Source organism: Ricinus communis, chromosome 8 (assembly GCF_019578655.1).
Source record: "Ricinus communis isolate WT05 ecotype wild-type chromosome 8, ASM1957865v1, whole genome shotgun sequence".
NCBI lineage: Eukaryota > Viridiplantae > Streptophyta > Magnoliopsida > Malpighiales > Euphorbiaceae > Ricinus > Ricinus communis.
Window position 1 is genome coordinate 27,251,798 of NC_063263.1, and position 24,936 is coordinate 27,276,733.

The following is a 24,936-nucleotide window of genomic DNA, read 5'->3' on the forward strand; positions in this document are numbered from 1 at the left end:
TCAATTGCCTACAAATGTCGTCTCAATAATCTGAGAGAGCGCTCCAGGTCAAATAAGGGTTCTATGGGATCAAGGTTAGAGCTCCTTATCATAAACTACCTGAAACCGACAATCCAAACAACCACCAATCAACAAAAACAATAAAATAAAGAATAAAGAATAAATAAATAAAAAAATAATGACTAAAGTAACACAAAAACAATTCATTCTAGTTCACCGTTACGGTTCCCCGGTAACGGTGCCAAAAACATGATGGGCTACTGATGAGCATAGTATTACACATATTTGCTTGCATATTATTGCGTATGTTCTTAGCAATTATTGTGCTTTTATTCCCAGATCACCCGTGTTTTGTGTTCTTTTGCATTTCAGGAACATTTATAGGACCGTCATCGGTGTTTAAGCAATTATATATCAATACGTGCGGAAATGGACGAGAATTCATCAATATCGGACAAGAGCCCGCAATGCATACATTAAGCACGGCCTGGACTCTGGCTGTGCTCAACCATTGGCTTTGATTCTTGAAATTTGCACTTTGGGCACGGTTTAGTAGCCACCGGCCTTGACATGGCCCGTGGTGGCCAACACGAGGCTGCAGTAGTGGTGAAACCCTACTTGGTGAGATCCACACGATTTAGTGTATCAAGTTTTTCGCGCCGTTACCGGGAAATGTTTGAAAACTAGAGTGAAATTTGCTATTTGTTAATTTAGCCATTTTTTTTCTTTCTTATTATTTTATGATTTTTATTTTTATTTGTTTATTTATTTTATTTTATTTGTACATATTTATTTAGTTTAAGTTTATGATTCAAATAGTGAATGATAAGGAGGTTCAATGCTAAACTCAAACTCTTTGTATGATGCATTGGAAAATGGGATTAGGAACTAAGAGAGTGCTAAAAATTGGGATGCCCATGCATCTTTAGAAGCTCGAGTGGAATCGTTTTGCAGGGCTACCGATCAACTCTCCACTCCTCTCCTTTCATCTCAAGTTTTTTATGAATTTTGTTGCGGTTTACATTTGAGTAATAATTGTCCATTGTGCAGTGATTTTAATCCTTCTTCTTATAACTGTGAACAGGTGAATTATACGGGCAATTGGCCAAATGACTCGTATGGAAGCACCTATAATCAAGAGTGGAGGACTCATTCACCCTATGGATGGAGTTTAGATGGCCCAGAAGCACCAGAATCTCGGCAACCACATCGTGACCCTAATCTTGCACCTTGACTCAAGATGAAGAGTTAGTGTCGGAGGAGCTGATGATAAGGTTCATTACAAGTCTTGATGATAGATTCCAACAAACATAGAGGATACTTGAAGATCAACAAGCCTCGATTAAGAACATAGAGCATCAAGTAGGCTTAATCTTCAAGTTACTAACTGAAGAGCAATTGGGAACTCCATCAAACGCTCTTTGAATCGGAGGAACACTTGGTAGTCACTTTGCGTTCGGGTGAGAACTTTTCTGGTTTATCTACTATGTTTGACGATGATGCTTCTATGCAGGACGATTTCTTGAACATGGAGATAGAACCAGAAAAGGAAGAGGCGAACATAATTCCTTTGAAAGACTATCAGCGGGAATGTCTGATTGATGATCTTTGAGTTGCGGTTAGAGGAATTGTTGGTAGATTTTCCACAAGTCCCTTCGATGATGGAAGATGAGCACGAGTTATCCAATGAAGAAGTCTTGGAGGAGCTCGAGTTTCTTCTAGCAAGTGAACCAAGCCGGGAATCAAGAAAACCATCGACACTCTGAAGAGATTGCCCAACCATCGATCCTTCCAATTGTTGAAACTCCGACTTTCAAATTGGAAGAGCCCTGAAACATCATGACTACGTTCAATTATACGAGGGCGAGTCTTGCCCATCATCTTGGCGGCTTGCTTGATAGTCGGGAAGAGGAAATTGACGATTATCCCTCTAAGCGGATACTTGAAGACATTTGCTTGGAAGAAGGATGGATGGTCGTCGATCACGCCCATTTGCCTTTCACCATGAGTCCAGCTAAGAAGACTCATCACATAAAAAAGAAGCGCTTTTGGGAGGCACCCCAATTTTTATCTTTAATTTCTAATTTTTAACCTTTTGTTTTGAAACATTTTATTAGTTTTAGTTTTCATATTTTCAGTTTCGATTTTATTTCTTTATTTTATTATTTTGATTCTCTGAGGAGGCAATTTGAATTTCCACAACATCGGGGCTCGATGGATGATCAGGCGATCCCTAGATCTTTTTATTTTCCGCATTTATTTACTTTATTTTTCATACATGTCATGCACTTGGATTATATTGCCTTTGTTCTCTTAGTTGAGCATTCCATGCGGGGTATCCATAACATTTTACACTGAGGACAGTGTGTTCTTCAAGTGTGGGGTGCTTATGGGTAAAACTTAATCTCTCATATGTTTTTTTTAATATATCTGAAATTGCTATGGCTAGGTGTTGTGTATTTTTAGGGAATGTTAGGACATTGTGTTTTTATGCACTTGAGTATGCTATTTTTGAGCTGATTGATGACTTGATTTATAGAATTGTAGTTACTTTTCTTTGATGTTCATTGTCCTTGGAAAACAATTTATGGTGTTTTACACATCAACCCTACCGGGTTAAACCGGTGTTATTTAATTGTTTTTCGAATTATCGAATTTTAACTTAGAACGTTGATAATATCATATGCATGTGTTTCTTAAGTAATGATTCAATTAATGATGCTGCGAACCAACTGCACCTAATACCACACCTGAAAGTGAGATTTTGAGCCAGTTGAGCATTCATTATACTTATGCTCTTTATATTTCTTGTTTGAGTGTGCATTGTACTTAACTTTGCTTCTAGAACTTGCTTTGTAATGCGTGTTGAAGTTACATGAATATTGTGAATACCATGAGATGATTTGGGCGATTTAGGATTCACCACATTTGACCAAAAGCCGATCACCTTATGTTTCCATTAGTTAGCCAGTTTTTGAGCCCTAACCTTTTCTTCATAATCTACACCTATACACTTCAATTATACCATTCTTTACATTTATCTTTCCTTTACCCTTATGCTGGAATTTCTTTCTGTGATTTGTTCAACTTTATGTGGGATTAAAATTCTAGTTGCTATGTTGGTAAATTCACTAAATCTTTTTGATATTTTAAATGCTCCCTTTGATCCAATTTGTATTTATTATTCTTTATATTTATTCGAGTTGTATGCAGTGGTTGCTAATAAGCTGCTAGTTCATTTCTTTTGAAAAAAAATACAAAAAAAAAAGAAGAAAAAAAAAAAGAAGAAGAAGAAAAAAAAATATAATAAACAAATCTCTTTAATTATTTATCTTTTTATTGGATTTAGAGCATTTACGAGCGTTATTCTATGAAGTAGGGATTTTAGTGAATGATTCTTTTTGTGATCTTAGGCATTTAATCCTTTGAGCATATACTATTGTTTATCGCACGAATTCTAGCATTTTCATACTTCTGTCCAAATCTCCGTACCTTTATCCTAGCCCCATTACAAACTTGGTAAAGACCCTTTGATTTTGGTATTTACTTATTCCGCGATGGCGAAGATATGATTTATGAGCAAGCTTATGGTGAGCGGGTCTTGTGCATTTGCTTTGAGGGATTTGTTATTTACCTAATATACACTTTGAGCGACTTGAGTGATCCCTGTGAGGCATTATTTCCATTCTTTGTTAATGATTTGCAATTTGATTTATGATTGAGTATCCTTTGAGATGTGTTGAATACTATTTGTTTTATGGGGTGAGTTGTTAATTGCTTCAGGACAAGCAATAGCTTAAGTGTGGGGTAATTTGATGAGCATAGTTTTACACATATTTGCTTGCATATTATTGCGTATGTTCTTAGCAATTATTGTGCTTTTATTCCCAGATCACCCGTATTTTGTGTTCTTTTGCATTTCAGGAACATTTATAGGACCGTCATCGGTGTTTAAGCAATTATAGATCAATACGTGCGGAAACGGACGAGAATTCATCAATATCGGACAAGAGCCCACAATGCATACATTGAGCACGGCCAGACCAGGCCGTGCTCAACCATTGGCTTTGATTCTTGAAATTTGCACTTTGGGCACGGTTTCCGTAGCCACCACAGCCTTCAGCACGGCCCGTGGTGGCCAACACGGGGAGAAACATGGTCGTGGTGAAACCCTACTTGGTGATATCCACAGTTTCAGCACGGCGTGGACTTCGGCCGTGCTTGAACATGGCCGTGCTGAGTTAAATATATAAGAAAAATGAATTTTTCTTAGAAGAAAGAGAGAGGGAAAAAGAGTGACATAGAGCCCTGGCGGCTGGTTTGGTTTCTGCACAGTATTGAGTGCAAGAGAGAGTTGCGGTGAGGACAAATAGGAGACTTTAACAGTCTTGTCAAGTTGCTTGATAAAAATAGAGATTTGGAGCTGTTCATCCAATTCGAGAGAAAAGGGTGTACATGTTTTATTTTCATTATTCTTTCATTGTAATTGATTTCCTAGATTGTTTTAAACATGAACATGTTTAGCTAGACTGATTTAATCCATTGGGATTTCTTTACTATGTTGGCTTGATATTATATTGTTGGATTGTTTGAGTTGGTTTTGTATTCTTCTTGTTTTCAGTATTAATAAGATAATGCATTATTCATGAGACGTTATGAATTGTGATGTTTAGATTGCTTTATGAGATTGAGAAATCCGTTTGGCAATTGGAATTTTGAATAGCAAGAACTGGTTAATAATCGCTTAGAGATAAGGATAATTAACTAGCCGGATTAAGAATTAACAAAGCTTAATAGAGGCGGATTAAAGCTTAATGCTAATTTAAGAATCAATCGTTAGGAAGAGATTCCAACTTTAGGTTATTAAGTTTAGGAATTCAGTTATCGAGAGAGAGAAACCGAATTCGGTTAAGAATTCGTTCACGGGTAGCATAATTAGACTCACCGATCCTTTATCTTTTGTTTGGTTGCCAACTAGTTTAGATTCCCTTTGGGTTTGTCTTCTTGTCTTGATTATTTCATTTATCAATTACTCCTGCATCTCCCTCAAAACTTAGCTTGTAGTTAATAGTTAGTTTAGAAATTATTCATCATCCATTTTAGGTTAATATAACAAAGAACAAAGAAGTAACTCATCGATAGGTACACTGCCTTAGATTGTAGCTAACACGATTTAGCCTATCAGCTACTTATGCAACCTACACCTAGGGCAGTGAACCTATCGATGCGGCCTAGCACTAGTGATTATCAAGGTCGTATCCGTGGAGATCGGGTAAACCTAGAGTTACTACTGTTCACTATGTTATATAGTCTGAAATAAGGTGTGAGAAGTCTAAATTAACTAACTAATGATTGTGAATGCAAATAAATAAATGAACAGCAACTGACAATCGAAAGACAACCGCAACAAGAGAAACAAACCCAAAGGGGACCTAAGTGATGGAATTCTAAAGGTTGATTTTATAAATTACCCATCTTGCTTACCCGTGCCTAAATCCTGAATCGAACTCGGTTCCTCTCTCGAGCTCACCGACTTAATAAATCTGCACTAACCTAATGGAATCTCTTCCTATCAGATTATTACAGATTAGCATTAAGCGTGATTTAGATCTATTAGGAGTTGTTAATTCTTAATCCGACGAGTAAATTAACATTATCTCTAAGTGTTAACTACCAGTTCTTACTATTCAAATTCCAGTTGTAACAAGCATTTCTCAATGTCAAGAAACAACCCAATAGACAATTAATTCAACGTCTCAAATTAACTGAATCAAACTTTATTACTGAATAGCAAGAAGATTACAAGAATGGAAAATACAAATCTAACAACTAAGCACAATCCATCAACAATAAAGACCCCAATGGTTTCAAAAGATCTAGCTACTCATGTTCATAGTTAAAGCAAAGTAAGGAACAAATAAGGAAAAGAAAATTGAAGGCATGTACACCCTTCTCTTTTAAGTTGGATGAGAAACCCTAATTTTCCAATTCAAAATATCAAACCCTAATTTGCCTCTTGAATGCTCCCAAATCTTGTCTTGATCTTCAAATCGATGTTGAAACAAGTGTAATCCTTCCTTCAATTGATGAATTTGATCTCCCAAAGTCGACAATTGAGGTCTAGAAAATAAGTGAATTGAGTGTGTATATTGGAATCAAGTCAGAAAATCGAGCCACCATTCACCAAATCGCATTTTGCTTATATAGTCTCTTCAGCACGGCCGTGGTCAAGCCTGTGCTGGTCAGCACGGGCAAAGTCTAGGCCGTGCTGAAATTAAGGATTCCGTTGTGTTGACCTCTTCCAGGCCATGCCTAAGCCAGTGCTGAGCCACCATGGGCCGTGGTGGCTATGGAAACCATGCCAAAAGGCACTCTTAGAGGGCAGCTAGTTGGCAATTCAGCACGGCCGGAGTCCAGGCCGTGCTCAACCCTCAGGGTGCTAGTCCTCATCCAATTTGATGGATTATGGTTTGTAATCACATGTATTTCCCTCGATTGTTGATAGTGTCCTTTGAAAATGACCTGAAACATGAAAGGAAATAAAAGACAAGTGATTCTAGCATAAAACGAGATAATCATGTACAAGAATGTAAACAATTGGGCATGAAAACATGTGTAGTATGATGCCTATCAGTTGCCATATGACTCCTTATCTTAAGACATATCGTAGTTGTCTTAGGATTATAATTACTTGTCCTAATATGATTAGGAGATTAATTAACAAGTTATTTTAATTAATACAAGTGCTATAAATTCTTTAGGACAAAGACTTGTAATTTTAGAATCCTAGTTAGACTAGAAAGTTGTCTAGATTAAGACAAGAGTTTAACTTTTGTCCTAAAAATTTAGATATGGTAAAAAATTTAGGGAATTAAAGGGGAATTTTATTTTTTAAATTTGATTTAATTAAATAAAGTTTCTAATTAATTTGTGTTAACCTAGGACTTATGTTTTAGTGTCCTAGTATGCCTAGGTTATTTGTCTTAATTAAGACATAAGTTTGACTTTATATCTTAATATTTGACTTTGTGTCCTAAAACAAGATAAAACTAAAATTAAGGATATTTTAAAGTAAATTATTTATTAATTAAATTTGATTTAATTAATTTTAATTCTCTACAACTTTTTTCAACTAAGATTAAATCTTAGTTTTCTAGTATGACTAGGATTAGCAAAGTTTGTTTGATCAGAGGTTGACTTTATATCCTCATTTTTATTTTTGGCTGAAACTTACACTCTAAAATAAGGAGAATTATTATTTTTGAATATGATTTAATTATTTTAATTCTCCATACCCTATTTAGTTCTAATTGCATGCAATGATCAAATAACTTGAATTATGTTATCTTGATTATTTTATATGCTTTATATAATACGATTATACTTGGCATGATGGATGGTTATGGACTATAAAGACCAATGTGATTGTGTTGAATGGTTGAATGTTTTTATTTGTTACTTTTAAAATAAAGAATGCATTCCTTGCTTTTCTCTAAATTTCTCTAGGTTGTAAAATTCTTTTGCATCTAACTCCCATTGAATGCAACTCAAGGTTTCTCTAAATCTTATGTAAATATTATATATAGTTTAAAATTAGTTAGATATAATTTTGTTTTGTGATCTGGATAGAGATATGGCACCAAATGGAGATGAATGAGATATTACTTCAAGACTTGAAGATCATAAATGCAATATCTTGATTTTGACCATCTAATTATCCTCCATGGCTTGAGATAACTAGTTTAGAAAGTCCATTATCATCTATAGCAGTTTGGCATGCTTCGCTCATATTATTTATGTGATGTATGATATATGCATGATCATGCCAATGCATGAAACCCTTACATTTGATATTTATATGTTTATGCAAAAGCATGAGACCTAAATCACTGCTTAATAACAAATTTCTCGTTTAATATTAACTCACATGTTAAGGACATAATTAAGTTGCCTTCCATAATAAAAATATGAACGAGAGCCTTGTTCATAAGTCAATTTATTAAGCAAACTCAAGGTTGGCTATTACTTGGGTATGTTCTCTATTTTAATTGATGGGTCTTAAGTATCTTATATAATTCGGATGCGCAAAGCTTTGATTATATGAAGATAGAAGCATGAATTAAGTGAAATATATATGATGTTTATCATAATAAATGTTTAGACAAACATTGTTGTCGCCTAATTGATCTAGAAGTTGTATAAAGATACAATTGACGAATAGTTGTCTACCTAATTTATTTTAATATAGTTTGTTGAGCAAACTCAAGGTCACATTAAAATAGATGGCATTCTAGCCACTAGGATAGCTAAATTGTTAGCATCCCAAATTGATAGTGAGGCTATTAATTTTGTATCTAGAAATAGTGGGAGTTAAGTAACTAGTTGCAAGACATTTCCTAGTTATTTGTATAAATTAACTTATGTTTGTTTATCTTCATATTAGAAGGTTGTAAGAGAAGATGAGTGGCAATCTATCTTTGCGTAGTATCATTGACACTAACAAGCTTACTGAGCCGAACTTTCTTGATTAGCATCACAATGTGAGAATTGTTCTAAAAAGGGAAAAGAAGCTTTATGTACTAGACACACCTCTATTGTGTCTCCCTGCTGAAGATGCACCCAATGAGGTGGTCCAAGAGTACGAAATGCGTCAAGAAGATGATGACCAAGTTGTTTGTATGATGTTAGGAAGTATGACTTTCGAACTGCAAAGACAACATGAAAATAAGGATGAGCAGTCAAGGACTGAAAAGTATGAGACCTCAAATGAATTTTTTCAATACAAGATGGCTGAAGGTGCATTTGTGAATGTGAATGGACTAAAGAAGCTTAGATATATTGAACATCTAGGGCGTCTTGGTTTTGTGATGGACCACGAATTAAATATAGACTTAATTTTGCTATCTTTACTTGACAGTTATTCACAGTTTGTTATAAAATTTCATATGAATAAGTTGGATACTATGATACCCGACCTTATTAATATGTTAAAGTCTGCAGAGTGCACTATAAAGAAGCAATCACCATTGTAGGAAGAAAGGACATTGGAGAAGGAACAGCAACAAGGCTTATCTCGCTGCTTTGAACTTCTAATTCTAAAAAGAAGGAATAGATTAGCTTGAAGGCAATAATTGCTATTTAGTTCAATTTAATTTTTCTTATTTAGAATTTAATAATTGTTATTAATTCTTTTTCTAGAATAATTATTGATTATTATTTTATTTAATAATATTTGATAATTGTTGCCTTATTTAGTTTAATGATTTATGTTTTTAGAGTATCATACAAAATGTTGTATGAAAGTAAGAAAAGTAAAACCCTATTACGAGAGAACTAAAACAATCCTAAATAGGCATAAGGATTATATTATTGATATTAAGACAAATAAGTAACATATATAAGTTATCCAACTTATAAATCTTATGAAAATTGATGGGTGCTACTCGTGTTAGCTACAATCTAAGGCAGTGTACCTATCGATGCAGTCTAGCACTAATGGCGAGTATCAAGGTCGTATTCCTCGGGAAAGTGAAAGCCCAGAGTTACTACTTTGTTCTTTGTTATATTAACCTAAAATTAGCGATAAATAATTTCTAAACTAACTAATAGCTACAAGCTAAGTCCTAAGGGAGATGCAAGAGTGATTGATAAACGAAATAATCAAGACAAGAAGACAAACCCAAAGGGAATCTAAACTAGTTGGCAATCAAACAAAAGATAAAGGATCAGTGAGTCTAATTATGCTACCCGTGGACAAATTCTTAATCGAATTCGGTTTCTCTCTCGAGATAACCGAATTCCTAAACCTAATAACCTAAAGTTGGAATCTCTTCCTAACGATTGATTCTTAAATTAGCATTAAGCTTTAATCCGCCTCTATTAAGCTTTGTTAATTCTTAATCCGGCTAGTTAATTATCCTTATCTCTAAGCGATTATTAACCAATTCTTGCTATTCAAAATTCCAATTGCCAAACGGATTTCTCAATCTCATAAAGCAATCTAAACATCACAACTCACAACGTCTCATGAATAATGCATTATCTTATTAATACTGAAAACAAGAAGAATACAAAACCAACTCAAACAATCCAACAATATAATATCAAGCCAACATAGTAAAGAAATCCCAATGGATTTAATCAATCTGGCTAATCATGTTCATTCTCAAAATACACAAGAATTCAATTACAACAATAAGCAAAGGTAGAGAAAACCCGATTACACCCTTGGATGAGAGTAAACAGCCCCAAATCCTTTTGCTCCAATTGAATCGATTCTTGTTCCTCTTGCTCGATTTGAAAATCAATCAACGAACCTCGCCCCATCTTCGATCCTTCAAGGAAATCTGATTGAAACCTTGATCCAAGTCTCCTTTTCCCTTGGTTTCAGCTCAGAAAACCCTTAGGGAGAGAAACATTAGGGTTTGGGACGATCTAACCCTAGCCTCCTCTTCTTTTTTCCTCTCTTTGTTCTTTTAATTAATACCCCACATAGCCTCCAACACGGTAGTGTCCCTAGCCGTGTTAAGGACACGGCCGGTGTTCTGGCCGTGTTACTCTCTGTGGTACGTGCTCCATAAGATCTACTTCTTCTTTGATGTCCAACACGGTAGTGTTGGTTCCCGTGTTTGTAACACGGCTGTGTTTAATGACCGTGTTGAGAACACGGCCGGTGTTAGAGACCAACACGGCCATGTTCGACTTCCTCATGCTCGTACTTAGCTCGTTTGTGACTTTGGCGTCCAATTATAGGATGGCGAAGTTCATGTTACAATCCTCATGCTTTGTAAACTCAAGGAGAATATCCTTACTCAAGGCAAGAGAGTTTCTTTAAGCTAAGACCAAAGAGGCACCTCGCCATGGGGGTCTTCCGCTTCTTGAAACTTCGAATAGCCGAGTTAGTCGAGTTAGCCCTTTTGGATTATAACAGAAGCGGATCGTAGCAAGCCTAATTCATTGCCATAGGATAGAGAAGAAGAACAGAGAGAAATTAGAAAGCCATGAAAGATAAGAGAAATATAAGTGTTTATTCCTTGCACAACTTTGATTACAAGAGAGCGATCCTTCCTTTATATAGGAGGAAGGGAGATGTCAAGATAAACTTACAAACCACAATATCTTGCCACTGGCAAGAGTACTATGCTTAATGCATGCGTAAAAGGAATATATTCCTTTTCATAAAGACGAAAACATGTGACATAAGAAGCCAAAAACATGTGACATAAAAAGCCAAAATATCTACTTTAAGTACAATAATATAGAGCATCTTCTTAGTGGAGCATCTTTGCTTTTGTGAGTGCTTATCCGCTCTTCACCAAATCGCTTATTGGTGGGTCCATGCTCCGAGTAGTCTTCATCGAGTCGTCCGACTCACTTATGCCATAATTATGACGAATGCGTCGTGATGGGCCGGTGTGTCGGATGAATGGTATCGAGGAGATTTTGAGATATCTCTTGAGACAATAATTGAGAATCCGATGGAGGAGGTTCTTCCGGTTGCGACCATGGTTCTAGGAAAGCCGGGTTTAACTCCATTGATGATGTGGCTTCATTTGGATGACTGGATGAAGTTGAAGGTGTTGAAGAAGTAGGAGAAATCAGTCGTCTTTGATCCGAGGGTCTCCTATGCATCTTGATTCGGGAATGCTTCATTAGTTGAGTGATTGAGTTCATTCCCCTTATGAAGTAGAGCATGTTTCATAGTGAAAGGCATTTCTTCAAAGCGGCCATGGAAGGTTTTCCGGGGAGTGATGGTTGTTGAGACAGTGTCTTCTTTATTGTGTTGTTGGTGAAGAAAGAGGATGGTGTGGTAGGTTAAAGCCTTTGCATGATCATCATATTGAGGAGGCACGCTTGATGAACTAACCTTCCGAGACGATGTTGCCATGCATAATGATTTTCAAATAACGGGAAAAAGCTGCGGAGGATGTGACTTATTTTCTTCCCTATGCAAAAACCATAAGGTCCGTAGTAGTGGAAGCTCTATGGGAAGATGATATAGACATGTAAGATACCAAAGGTACCGAATTGCTCGGATGTTGAGGGAAATGTCCTACATTATGGTAGGAAAAAGTTTCCATGGAAATGAAGCGGAGAAGTCTTCCGGATGAGGAATCACATCTTTATAAAAGGCTAAGATGCGTCTGTAAACCCAAAGTTCGAATTCGGGAATAGAGCGGGTTGGTGGTTGATCCGGGTGTGTGGTTCGATGGCTAAACTGAGCCATAAAGATAAAGAAAGAAGGACTAGGGGGATTTGTGAAGGGCTTGGAGAGGCGAGATAAGAAATCGGGAATGAGGTTCTTGTTGCCCTGGATGTGTTGAACTTCAAAATCATATAGAGAGAACCATTCTTTCAAAGTGAGAAGTTTATCGGGAATTTGGCGACCTTTGAACTCCAGGATACGAGGAAAATTGGAGTTGTCCATTCTGACAATGAAATGTCTTGAAGCAAGAAAGAACTCACGGGCAGTGCTGAAGGCCGTGGTGGCTACAGAAACCGTGCCCAAAGTGCCAATTTCAAGAATCAAAGCCAATGGTTGAGAACGGCTAGAGTCTAGGCCGTGCTCAATGTATGCATTGCGGGCTCTTGTCCGATCTTGATGAATTCTCATCCGTTTCCGCACGTATTGATCTATAATTGCTTAAACACTGATGATGGTCCTATAAATGTTCCTGAAATGCAAAAGAACACAAAACACGGGTGATCTGGGAATAAAAGCACAATAATTGCTAAGAACATACGCAATAATATGCAAGCAAATATGTGTAAAACTATGCTCATCAGTATGTAATGAGAACCTCATCATTATAAACTCATTTTATAATTTTTTTTACATTTGTGTCTACGTTCTATGGTGTTCATCTCTAACAGTTTGGATTATTCCTTAATAATACTCGACTACTCATACCATTAGAGTCGAAAAATGCCTTTAGTATAATATATGCTATCAATTGTGACGTATAAATTAATACAGATCATCTGAAAACTCTTTGTATTTAGGACATACTCTAATAACTGATGTCAAACATGCACATGTCATGATTATCAAAATGCACACTACCATCAGGAAAAACATTGCACAAGTAAGAAAAACTATCGTTCAAATCAATGATCTTTAAAAGAAAAGAAACATCACCCTTATAAAGATTGGATGTTATTACATCATCATAAAATACATAAATGATTTGCCCCTCTATCAGGGTAGTTAGCTCTTGTTGGTTCAGCTTTTCGGGCGGAGCAGCAAATTCTTCTAGTTTCAGCTCCTCAACCTTGGTGGTGATCTCTCATGGACTTTCTTGATGCTTAACTCAACCATCTTGTCAACGATCAGAATTTTGAATATTTCAAATCCCTGCACCTCAGTCATGGCTATTATAACAGTTTCAGGCTCCCTATAGTAAGTCTTGTACTCCAAGATAAATATGTCTTTTAGAGTCTTACCCTTTATTTTGCTCTCATCTTCATCCTCATGATAACACAGCCCGTGCCTAGTTTTCTTACCTTTAAAGTTTGGTAGCTCTGTGATACCCTATTGGTTCTTCCCTAACCTCATTCTAGGCTTTAAATCCCACTTCTTGAACATGTTGGCTACTTTCGGATCCATGTAGTCCTCATAAAGAACAACAACTTGAAATACAATAGGGGCTTCTAGCTCCTGCGCAGCTTCCTGAATAGCCGAGACGACCTTACCACCTTCGGCATTAATAGTCACTATTTCGCCTTCATGAGGACACTTCACCTTCTGGTGTACAATAGAAGGCACTCCTCCTAGAGCATGGAACCATTGCCTACCCTACAATAGTGCAAATGTTACTAGGATGTTTAAGATAGTTAATTCCACCCAAGATTTGATAAGACCCGTCTTCACCAGTGCTGAGAATATTTCTTCCACATCTCCTTTTGTTTTTTTATAGGCTCTTATCACCAAACCTGATGGCTTCAAATATTTTGCAGTTATCCCTAGGTTAGGTACATTGCGAGAAGGACACACGTTGATGGCTGGCCCATCATCTACCATCACACATGGGTCCTTTACCCTTTAACTTCTGCTACTATATAAAAGAGCCTTGTTATGGTCTCTTCCCTCAAGTGGTAAGTCTTCATCCGAGAATGTCATCATCCCGATGATATTTTCAATTACCATTTTGATCATTTCCTCAAGGGTAGTTGTTGTGCTAATGCTTATACTGGATAAGGCCCAAATTAGAGCCATTTTATGATCTAATGAGTGCATTAACAGCCCCCAGATGCCAGCTGTCTTCTTTTCTTTCTTCAGCTACTCTCATAATCCATCTTCAGGAGCTTTCTCAACTTGCTTCAATTCTTGACTCCCCGTATCTGTAACACTAATTCAGTTTCTCTCTCAAAGTCGTTGTCTGCCTAGATATCTTAAACCTCGCACTCATCTCTAAAACTGTACCAGATATCTATAGCCATCATCGACTTCTGTTCTCCTTCCTTTCAAACCTCTAGAAGACAAGGCTCACAAGCTACTTCATCCTTGATCCCCATCCACTTGGCACAATGTCCTCAATTTGGATGTCAGCTGAAGGAGACTTTGAATAGTGGAACTTAAAATTAAATTTTCCTAAAGGCTGTCCCAACAGGTCTTCAAATTCAACCGAGGAAGTTTCTCAACTTGCCATTCTCCAAAGTCAATCAAGTCTTGAATCTCGTGCTTGAGACGGTTGCACTAGTCCATCACATGCCTAAAAGTCTGGTGATACTCACAATACTGACCATTATGAGGTTTAGGACAGTTCTTTGGCTATTGGGGTTTGGTTTCTAGTTCTAGCTTAGTTTAGGGTATGTCTTCGAAAGAGTTTATGGCCTCCTCTTCACTAAAGTCAGGGATGATCTTGGACACTTGGTTTAATGGTGGTATGTTGTAATAGTTTGGCAGAGGATTCCTTTTGGTACTAGGATGGTCTGGTTCGATTAGTCTTCCAGCATCAATGAGGTCTTGAATTTCATATTTCAGCCGGATGCAGTTGTTTGTGTGGTGGCTGGGTACTTTTGATAGAATTTGTAGTAGGTGTTGGGTTTGTAGACAAGTGCATATGGGTCTGGTGGGTATTTTAGGGTGGTTGGTTGGAGCATGCCATTTTGCACTAACCTCTCAAAGATCTTTGAGAGAGGTTTTCTGAAGTTGGAGAACTTCCTCGGTTGCTAGACAACATTCACATCTAGAGTTCTATTCCCTCCAGCCTAATAATTCGACCTTCTAACGGTTCGCATAGTCTTCCTTTTATCATTCTTGATTTCCTCAACTTGAAGCCCATTATAATACAAGTCCATGAAAGTCTTCATATTCATTATCTAAAGTCTTTCGACCTAATGATGTGCGTAAAATACACATATCTAAATGGGGTTTTTAAGATTGATTTTATGGACATTTGGATGTGAATTGGTCCCAACACTCACCCTATGCGTCTGTTTGTGTGCATTAGGTTCAAAAGAAGTCAAAGAATGATAAAGGGAAGAATTGGAGCATAATTGGATGTCAAAGCTGCCGAAACAAGCTAAGTACGAGCATGAGGAAGCTGAACATGGCCGTGTTAGTTTCAAAACTTGCCGTGTTCCCAACACGGCTGTTTTAGGTGCATTAGACATCAAAGAAGAAGAGGCTTTAGGGAGCACGCCCACAAAGAGTAACACGGCGAGGAACACCAAACTGTGTTCCCAACACGACCAGGAACACGGCCATATTGGCGGCGACAGAAGGAATTAATTAAAAGAAAGAAGAGAGGAAAAAAGAAAAAAGAGCGGGGGAGAACGTCCCAAACCCTAATATTTCTCTCTCTAAGGGTTTCTGAGCTGGAACCAAGGGAAAAGGAGACTTGGATCAAGGTTTCAATCGGATTCCCTTCAAAGATTGAAGATTGGGCGAGGTTCGTTGATTAGTTTTCAAATCGAGCAAGAGGAACAAGAATCGCTTCAATTTGAGCAAGAGGAATTGGGGCTGTTTACTCTCATCCAAGGGTGTAATCGGGTTTCTCTACCTTTACTCTTTGTTGTAATTGTATTCTTGTGGAATTTGATAATGAACATGATTAGATAGATTGATTTAATCCATTGGGATTTCTTTACTATGTTGGCTTAGTATTATATTGTTGGATTGTTTGGGTTAGTTTTGTATTCTTCTTGCTTTCAGTATTAATAAGATAATGCATTATTCATGAGACGTGAATTGTGTGTTTAGATTGCTTTGTGTGATTGAGAAGTCCATTTGGCAATTGGAATTTTAAATAGCAAGAACTGGTTAATAATCGTTTAGAGATAAGGATAATTAACTAGCCGAATTAAGAATTAACAAAGCTTAATAGAGGCGGATTAAAGCTTAATGCTAATTTAAGAATCAATCTTTAGGAAAAGATTCCAGCTTTAGGTTATTAGGTTTAGGAATTCGATTATCGAGAGAGAGAAACCGAATTCGGTTAAGAATTCATCCATGGGTAGCATAATTAGACTCACCAATCCTTTATCTTTTGTTTGATTGCCAACTATTTTATGGTTTTTATTATTATTTATTTATTTATTTATTTTCTTTTATTTATACATATGTATTTAGTTAATTTTATGATTCGGGTAGTGGATGATAAGGAGGTTCAATGCTAAACTCTTTGTATGACACGTTGGAAAATGGGATTAGGAACCAAGAGAGATACCCGTGCATCTTTAGAAGCTCGAGTGGAATCGTTTTGCAGGGCTACCGATCAACTCTCCACTCCTATCCTTTCATCTCAAGTTTTTTGTGAATTTTGTTGTGGTTTACATTTGAGTAATGATTGTCCATTATATAGTGATGTTGCTCATTGTTCTTATAACTATGAACATGTGAATTATACGGGAAGTTGGCCAAATGACTCATATGGAAGCACCTACAATCAAGAGTTGAGCATTCATTCACCCTTTGGATGGAGCTTAGATGGCCAAGAACCACCAAAATTTCAGCAGCCTAATCTTGCACCATCAATTCAAGGTGAAGAGTTAGTGTCAAAGGAGCTGATGACGAGGTTTATTGCAAGTCTTGAGGATAGATTCCAACAAATAGAGAGGATACTTGAAGATCAACAAGCCTCGATTAAGAACATAGAGCATCAAGTAGGCTTAATCTTCAAGTTACTAGCTGAAGAGCAATTAGGAACTCCATCAAACGCTACTGAATCCGAGGAACACTTAAGCGCCGTCACTTTGCATTCAGGTGAGAACTTTTCTAGGTTATCTATTATGTTTGACGATGATGCTTCTGTGTAGGACGACTCTATGAACATGGAGATAGAACTAGAAAAGGAAGAGGCAAACATGATCCCTCTGAAAGACTACCAACAAGAACGTACAGTTGATGATGTTGAGTTGCAGTTAGAGGAATTTTTGATGGATTTTCCACAAGTCCCTTCGATAATGGAAGAGGAGCTCGAGTTTCTTTAGCAAGTGAACCAAGCCAAGGACTAGAGAAAACCATCGACGTTCCTGAAGAAATTGCCTAACCGTCGATCCTTCAAATTGGTGAAACTTCAACTTTCAAATTGGAAGAGCCCCTAGAGCATCATGACTACGTGCAATTATACGAGGAGCGAGTTTTGCCCATCATACTGGCAGCTTGCTTGATAGTCGGGAAGAGGAAATTGACGATTATCCCTCTAAGCGGATACTTGAAGCCATTTGCTTGGAAGAAGGATGGATGGTCCTCAATCCCCACCGTTTGCTTTTCACCATGAGTTCATTGTGAACTTAGTTTGATTAGATTTTACAGTTTGTTTTTGTTAAGTAGTGAGAAAGTGCTGAGAATCGCAAGTTTTGCAATTTTTGGAGCTCACGTTAACAGAAGGCCACACGGGCATTTATGCCCGGCCGTGTCCCCCATGTTCCAGAAACACGGGCGTGTACTCAGAAGTTGGTAAGTCATCACGTTTAAATTCGCGTAACACGGCCCGATATCGAACCGTGTTCCGTGTTCGCGCCTATATATACCACTTCATTTCGAAATGGCCAAAAATTTTGCTCTCTCCCTTTAGTTTTAGCAATTCTGTCCTCTCTTACTCTCTCACTTCATATTTCTCATCTTGAAGGCTTTGGATATTGCATTTGTCAAGTAAGTACCCTCCAACTTCATTTTCCATTTTTTTTATTTTGATATTAGTTTGAATTTATGTTTTCTTTGTGTTCGAATTTGTGTTTCAATTTTTTTTAGTTTATTTCCTTATTTTATTATTTGGTGCATGCATTTACATTCATGTTTGTGCGTAATTTTCTTTTGTTTTCTTTAATTTAGTTTATATACCTAACTTGCTCATATTTTCCGTTTTTCTTTTCTACTATTATTCATGATTGTGATTAATTCTTTATTTTCCTCTTTATTATTATTGTTGGCAGCTAAACAATAGGCTCTGTCATATATAGTTGAGTCTGTTGTATCTGTTTTATATTAGCATGTTGGTTTGCCTTGTGATGGTTTATGGCGAAGTTAAACTCCATGTGGATGAATTGAAAATTTAATTGGTTAGCATTGGTTGGCAGTGTTGTGGATTGAATTTTCTTTGCAGGACATTGAGCGATTTAATTTTATCGAGTTAAATAGTTCAGTTTGTCCATTTTATGCCATTATGCTGCCAGAATTTCGTTGATCCTTAGTACTAAAAATTTCTTTTTCAGGTACCATGTCCACCAGACGAGGATCAGGAGTTACAAAAGGAGACGGACCGATGGTTCCTCTTCCTCTCGATCGTCAGGCGCTGTGCTGACTAGTTCAGGCCAAATTAGACCACCGCAGTGCCATCGATTCCTACTTTTCCAAGGCCAGCCCACCTTTGGGCAGAAATATCAATTAATGAGGCACAAAGATTTGGGAAAGGGGCGTAGGATAGACTGGCCAGCCCTGGAGACCGTCGGACTTGCAACTGCAGTCTGCCGATATCTTGAGACGCCCCCATTTCAGCATTTTTTTGAGATAGTTGAACCAACATATAGGGAGTTGACTGTGGAGTTTGCCAGCACTTTCTTTCTGCAGAGCCAGTTGCGTGACTTCCAACAACCAAATGCGATCGGTTTCAGACTAGCAGAGTAGACTTTCACGATAAGTGTGCAGCAGTTTGGGGTACACTTGGGCTTATGGTCTGACGAGGATGCAACTGGGGAGGTTTACAGTCGCTGTATACACACGCCTGGTGTGTCATATCCGCAAATGTGGGTCAAGATTTCTGATGACACTGAGGGGTACAGTGCCAGCTAGTCCAAGGCGTCTAACTTGCCTGAGGGACTGCGGTACTTGCATGCATTGCTGGCTAGGACCATCATTGGCAGGGGAGATAGCGGTTGTGTAGTTATCCAACCGGACCTGTTTATACTTTGGTCGACATGGGATATTTGTTGGCCAGACAGATCAGTGCCTTCTACAATAACTCAAAGAAGGTTTTTTTCTATTTTGGGACTTACATTACTCGACTAGCTAGGAGCTTAGGAGTTTTGGAGGAGGCGATACCACATTTGACAGAGCTGGGGGTGATGGAGACTTTGGGACTTCCCCAGTTGATTAGTATGGGGATGGTGACTCGTAGGCAAGGTCCGCTAGGACCAGAGTATAGACTGAGGAATGCTCTCTTGGTAGCACTCAGAGAGGAGCGACCTGCCCCACGAGCCTATAGTACACAAGATGTCCCACCTTCTTCTGATATTCCAGAGTCTTCGTCCAGACCATCTACTTCAGCTCCTTCTAGTTCTTCATCAGCTGTTTTAGGAATCTCCCCAATTGAGTTTAGAGAGTTGCAGCTTACAGTGCAGAGGTTGGCAGAGGAGCAGCAGCAACACTTCATTCGACAAGAGGCTTTCCAGCAGGACCTTTTACAGCATCAGGCTGAGTTTCAGAGCCAGATGATGGCTCAGTTTGAGAGGCAGATGGCTATGCTTCAGGCCCTTATTGAGCAGGGAGGTAGGTTAGAGGCCTCTATGGCCAATGACATGTTTGATGATATTTTTGCTACAGACTTTGCACCTGCCAGTCCACAAAGTCGGGTTCTAGAGCAGAGCCATTTTGATATCCCTCTAGTGGATGATCCAGCTGGCCCTCCCTCTCCGACTGAGCACCCTTCACACAGCAACCTGACGAGCCTCCTATTGACGCTGCTCCTGCTAATCCACCAGCTCCTACATGTGACACTACTTTCGATCCTCAGAGATCAGCCAGCCAGCGCCCTGATATACCTGCTAATGCACCTCTTTTCACTCCCGAGCTATAGTCAGGGCAGTCTTAATTTTTTTTCCTTTTTCATTTCTTATATTTTGTACACTGAGGACAGTGTGTCCTTCAAGTGTGGGGTGGTGATATTTATATACACTTGTTTTCATGTTTTTATTATTTTGTATATGAAATTCAGATTCTTTTCTAGTGTATATTCGCATTTCATTTATCTCATCTCAGTTATTTATTTATTCTTTATGCAATTTTTTTGTAAAATTTTAAAAAATTTTCACTTTGTTTCGATGATCTTACTATTGACTTGATTTTGAAATCCTATTTATGTCCATGTGATCGGGTAAAACCGATAGTGTTAAGTCTTGCGAAAGAATGTAAGATAATTAGTTTGAGTTTTGCACTAAGTTGCTTTGATTTATTTAATTTTGTTTTGATGATTTTTGTTTGGAACCTACTCAAAAGCACACTTATGAGAAATTGAGCCTAAATTGTAAGCATACACTTTATATGCTTGTATTTATTTCTTGTTGAGAGTGCCAATTACTGTCTTTACTTTTAGAACTTGCTCGGTAATGCTTATGAGGGCCATAAGGACAGTTTAACACTTTGGTATGATAGAGGCACTTAGGTTTTTCATTCTAGCCAAATAGCCTTCATTCGTTTATTGATTCTGTAGATAACCCCCTCTTTCACCATTTTTTTATCATATTTCATTGCCACTTAGTTTTATTCTGCTTTGGGTTATGATTCTGCACATGAGTTGCTTTTATTGGGAATTTTTGTCTTGGGAATAGTGTGGAATTTTATAGCTGCTTTCTTCAATCCAAAAGAAATTCACTCTATTATGTGAATATTCTTCCCTTATGAAAAAAAAAGAAGAAAAAAAGAAAAAATAAATAAATAGAAGAATAAGAGGGAAAGGTGATGAAAAGAAAGAAAGTAAGTGAGCTAAACATTTTGACTTGATTCCTATTCTCCACCTTGGACTACTGTCCATTGCTTACCCCTTGTGATCATTGTGGCTTGTGTGCAGGTCATGTATTTCATTGCAGAACACCATAGGTTCAACTCTTACCAAATTTACCTACCCTTACCTAATCCCCATTACAACCCTATAAAGACCTCTTGACATGGTTGTTGACTCTCCATAAGTGGTAGGAGTAGGATTTAAGAGCAAGCATATAGTAAGTAAGGCAGTAGTTGATGCATTGAGCAATTAAACACTACCCTTTAAACACTTTGAGTGATTTAGAGTGAATCTGGTGAGGAGTTGGTTCTGAATAATTTTGTTGAGACAGTATTCTGTGAATTATTTGCATCTTGGTTGTGATACTTGAATTGATTGCTTCGTTTCTTTTTGTTTGACTTACGCTTATTAAGGATATGTGCAGGAGCTCTCTAGCTTGTCTGTCAGTTTAAGTGTTGTTCCTTAGTGGTTTATTTTCCTTATCTTACTTTTGATTACTTGAGGACAAGCAATGAGCTAAGTGTGGGGTTATTTGATGTGCGTAAAATACATACATCTAAATGGGGTTTTTAAGATTGATTTTATGGATATTTGGATGTGAATTGGTCCCAACACTCACCTTATGCGTCTGTTTGTGTGCATTAGGTTCAGAAGAAGTCAAAGAATGATAAAAGGGAAGAATTGGAGCATAATTAGATGTCAAAGCTGCCGAAATAAGCTAAGTAACCGTGTTCCCAACACGGGCACCAACACGGCCGTTTTGGGTGCATTAGACATCAAAGAAGAAGAGGTGTTAGGGAGCACACCCACAGAGAGTAACACGGCGAGGAACACCAAACCGTGTTCCCAACACGGCCAGGAACACAGCCGTGTTGGCAGCGACAGGGGGAATTAATTAAAAGAAAGAAGAGAGGAAAAAAGAAAAAAGAACGGGGGAGAACGTCCCAAACCCTAATGTTTCTCTCTAAGGGTTTTCTGAGCTGGAACCAAGGGAAAAGGAGACTTGGATCAAGCTTTCAATCGGATTCCCTTCAGAGATTGAAGATTGGGCAAGATTCGTTGATTGGTTTTCAAATCGAGCAAGAGGAACAAGAATCGATTCAATTCGAGCAAGAGGAATTGGGGCTGTTTACTCTCATCCAAGGGTGTAATCGGGTTTCTCTACCTTTACTCTTTGTTGTAATTGTATTCTTGTGGATTTTGATAATGAACATGATTAGCTAGATTGATTAAATCCATTGGGATTTCTTTACTATGTTGGCTTAGTATTATATTGTTGGATTGTTTGGGTTAGTTCTGTATTCTTCTTGCTTTCAATATTAATAAGATAATGCATTATTCATGAGACGTTATGAATTGTATGTTTAGATTGCTTTGTGTGATAGAGAAGTCCATTTGGCAATTGGAATTTTGAATTGCAAGAACTGGTTAATAATCGCTTAGAGATAAGGATAATTAACTAGCTGGATTTAGAATTAACAAAGCTTAATAGAGGCGGATTAAAGCTTAATGCTAATTTAAGAATCAATCGTTAGGAAGAGATTCCAACTTTAGGTTATTAGGTTTAGGAATACGGTTATCTCGAGAGAGAAACCGAATTCGGTTAAGAATTCCATCTTTTGTTTGATTGCCAACTAGTTTAGGTTCCCTTTGGGTTTGCTTTCTTGTCTTGGTTATTTTATTTATCAATTACTCCTGCATCTCCCTTAGAACTTAGCTTGTAGCTATTAGTTAGTTTAGAAATTATTCATCACTCATTTTAGGTTAATATAACAAAGAACAAAGGAGTAACTCTAGGCTTTCACTTTCTCGAGGAATACGACCTTGATACTCGCCATTAGTGCTAGGCTGCATCGATAGGTACACTGTCTTAGATTGTAGCTAACACAAATAGCACACATCACCTAACCAGGAAGAAAATTTTGGGCCACTATACGAACTTGGTCCTTTTCAGAAGGCTTGTTCTTCATTAACCCAACCTTATTTCTCCAACTAGTTAAGAAATTAGAGAATGACTCATTCAGCTTATGCTTAGTACAATCAAGTTCTCTAATCGAGACTTCCAACTGAGTATTATAGTCATATTGTTTAATAAATGAATTACACAGATCACACTATTCAGCTTTGACAGATTTTTCTAGACCATGATACTAGTTCACAATAGGTCCTTCTAGCGATAGTACAAATAGCTTGACAATTAGGTCCTACTCAGCTGTGTATTTCGCATGATGGTTGCATGTTGCTTTAGATGAACCTTCAGACCACTAGTCGAGTTGAACTTGTTCATCTCGGGCATCCTAAACTTTGTAGGCAGTTTGTCCTCACCAGTCAATACTAATTCCTCAAAATCATAGGTCGGTTCCAACCCTTTGATTTTTAACATGCCTTACATCTTGTTAAGACTAACACTTAAGCCACTTACAGCTTCATTAGTGGCAAGGGTTGTTTCCCTCTTAGCTTGGTCTAACTATTGGGAATTGAAATTAAAACATAAGGAAAGGCGTAACGGAAGCTATTTAAAATTTTTCTTATTTCCTACCAAGGATCTCATTGATTTAGATAATCATAGCACACAAAAACAAGTAAAAGATGGAGAAGGCATACAAAGTGTGTGTGCCGCCTATGCCATGGATTGATTCTTAATTCTAAGGATGACTGATGCACTTTAAAGCTACTCAAATGACCAGTCTCTAATGGTAATCCACACAAGTTTCATAGTTGGAATCTCCTATGAACAATGATTCACTAGAGAGAGAGTGGAGATGATGAGGAATTAATGCTAGTTCCAAGCTAGGTTGAATCTTAATTAATTTAATTAATTAAGTGTTGATGGCATCATTCTCCTTCACACACATATATTCCCAGCCGGCCATCATATATATATATATATACATGGGACTTCACCTAGTCTTATAACAAGCAAGGACTTACTTACTCTTAAGTTGGGCCTTAATTGAGCTTGTTTAGACTAAGTTAACTTAATTAATATGTAAGCATAGTTATAGAGCCCTTATAGCCGAATATCATAGCCCATTATGTATTAAACCAATTAACTTTTGATTAGGCCCAATATATATAAGCTTAAGCCCAATCTTAAGCCTCATTTTAATATCAATTTTAAACCCATTTATATGTGACCCAAAAGGTTCATAATATGTTGGCAATGAATTAAGATTATGAATTAAACCCTTTTAATTCAATGTTAATTCTGTAATTAACTTAGTTCATATTTCATAGATCAAGAGTGGCATCTATAATGCATAATGACCACCCAAACATGAGGAAGGATTAAAGTGCTTTAATCAACCTCTATAGTGAACAATCTTACAATATGATTCAATCCTTTCATTGTAATTTTATCCTAATTGATTCATAGAGCATGGATGCAAGTGTCAACTCTATAATTGAATCAATCATATTTATTCTTGATAATTGCATATAACGTCTCGATTAAGATCTCTGAAACACTCTACATAATCTTCATTCATATAACCTTTGGCCAAGGATTTTCATGTTACAGCATATCAAGAATCATAAGGATAATGTCTCATGACATATTACCTTGGGCAATGAATTCTTTATTGATAACTTATTATCTTCATATGAATCTTAGTATACCCAATGACTATCCCTTGAGCGCTCCATGGATAGGAGAACATAATATAGTTTTAAAGTATAGTAATCCTCATATATGATAATATATTATTATCTCAAGTCTAAGGATCACGTCTTATATGATTATCATAAGAGTATTGTCCACACTTTGGGTAAATTC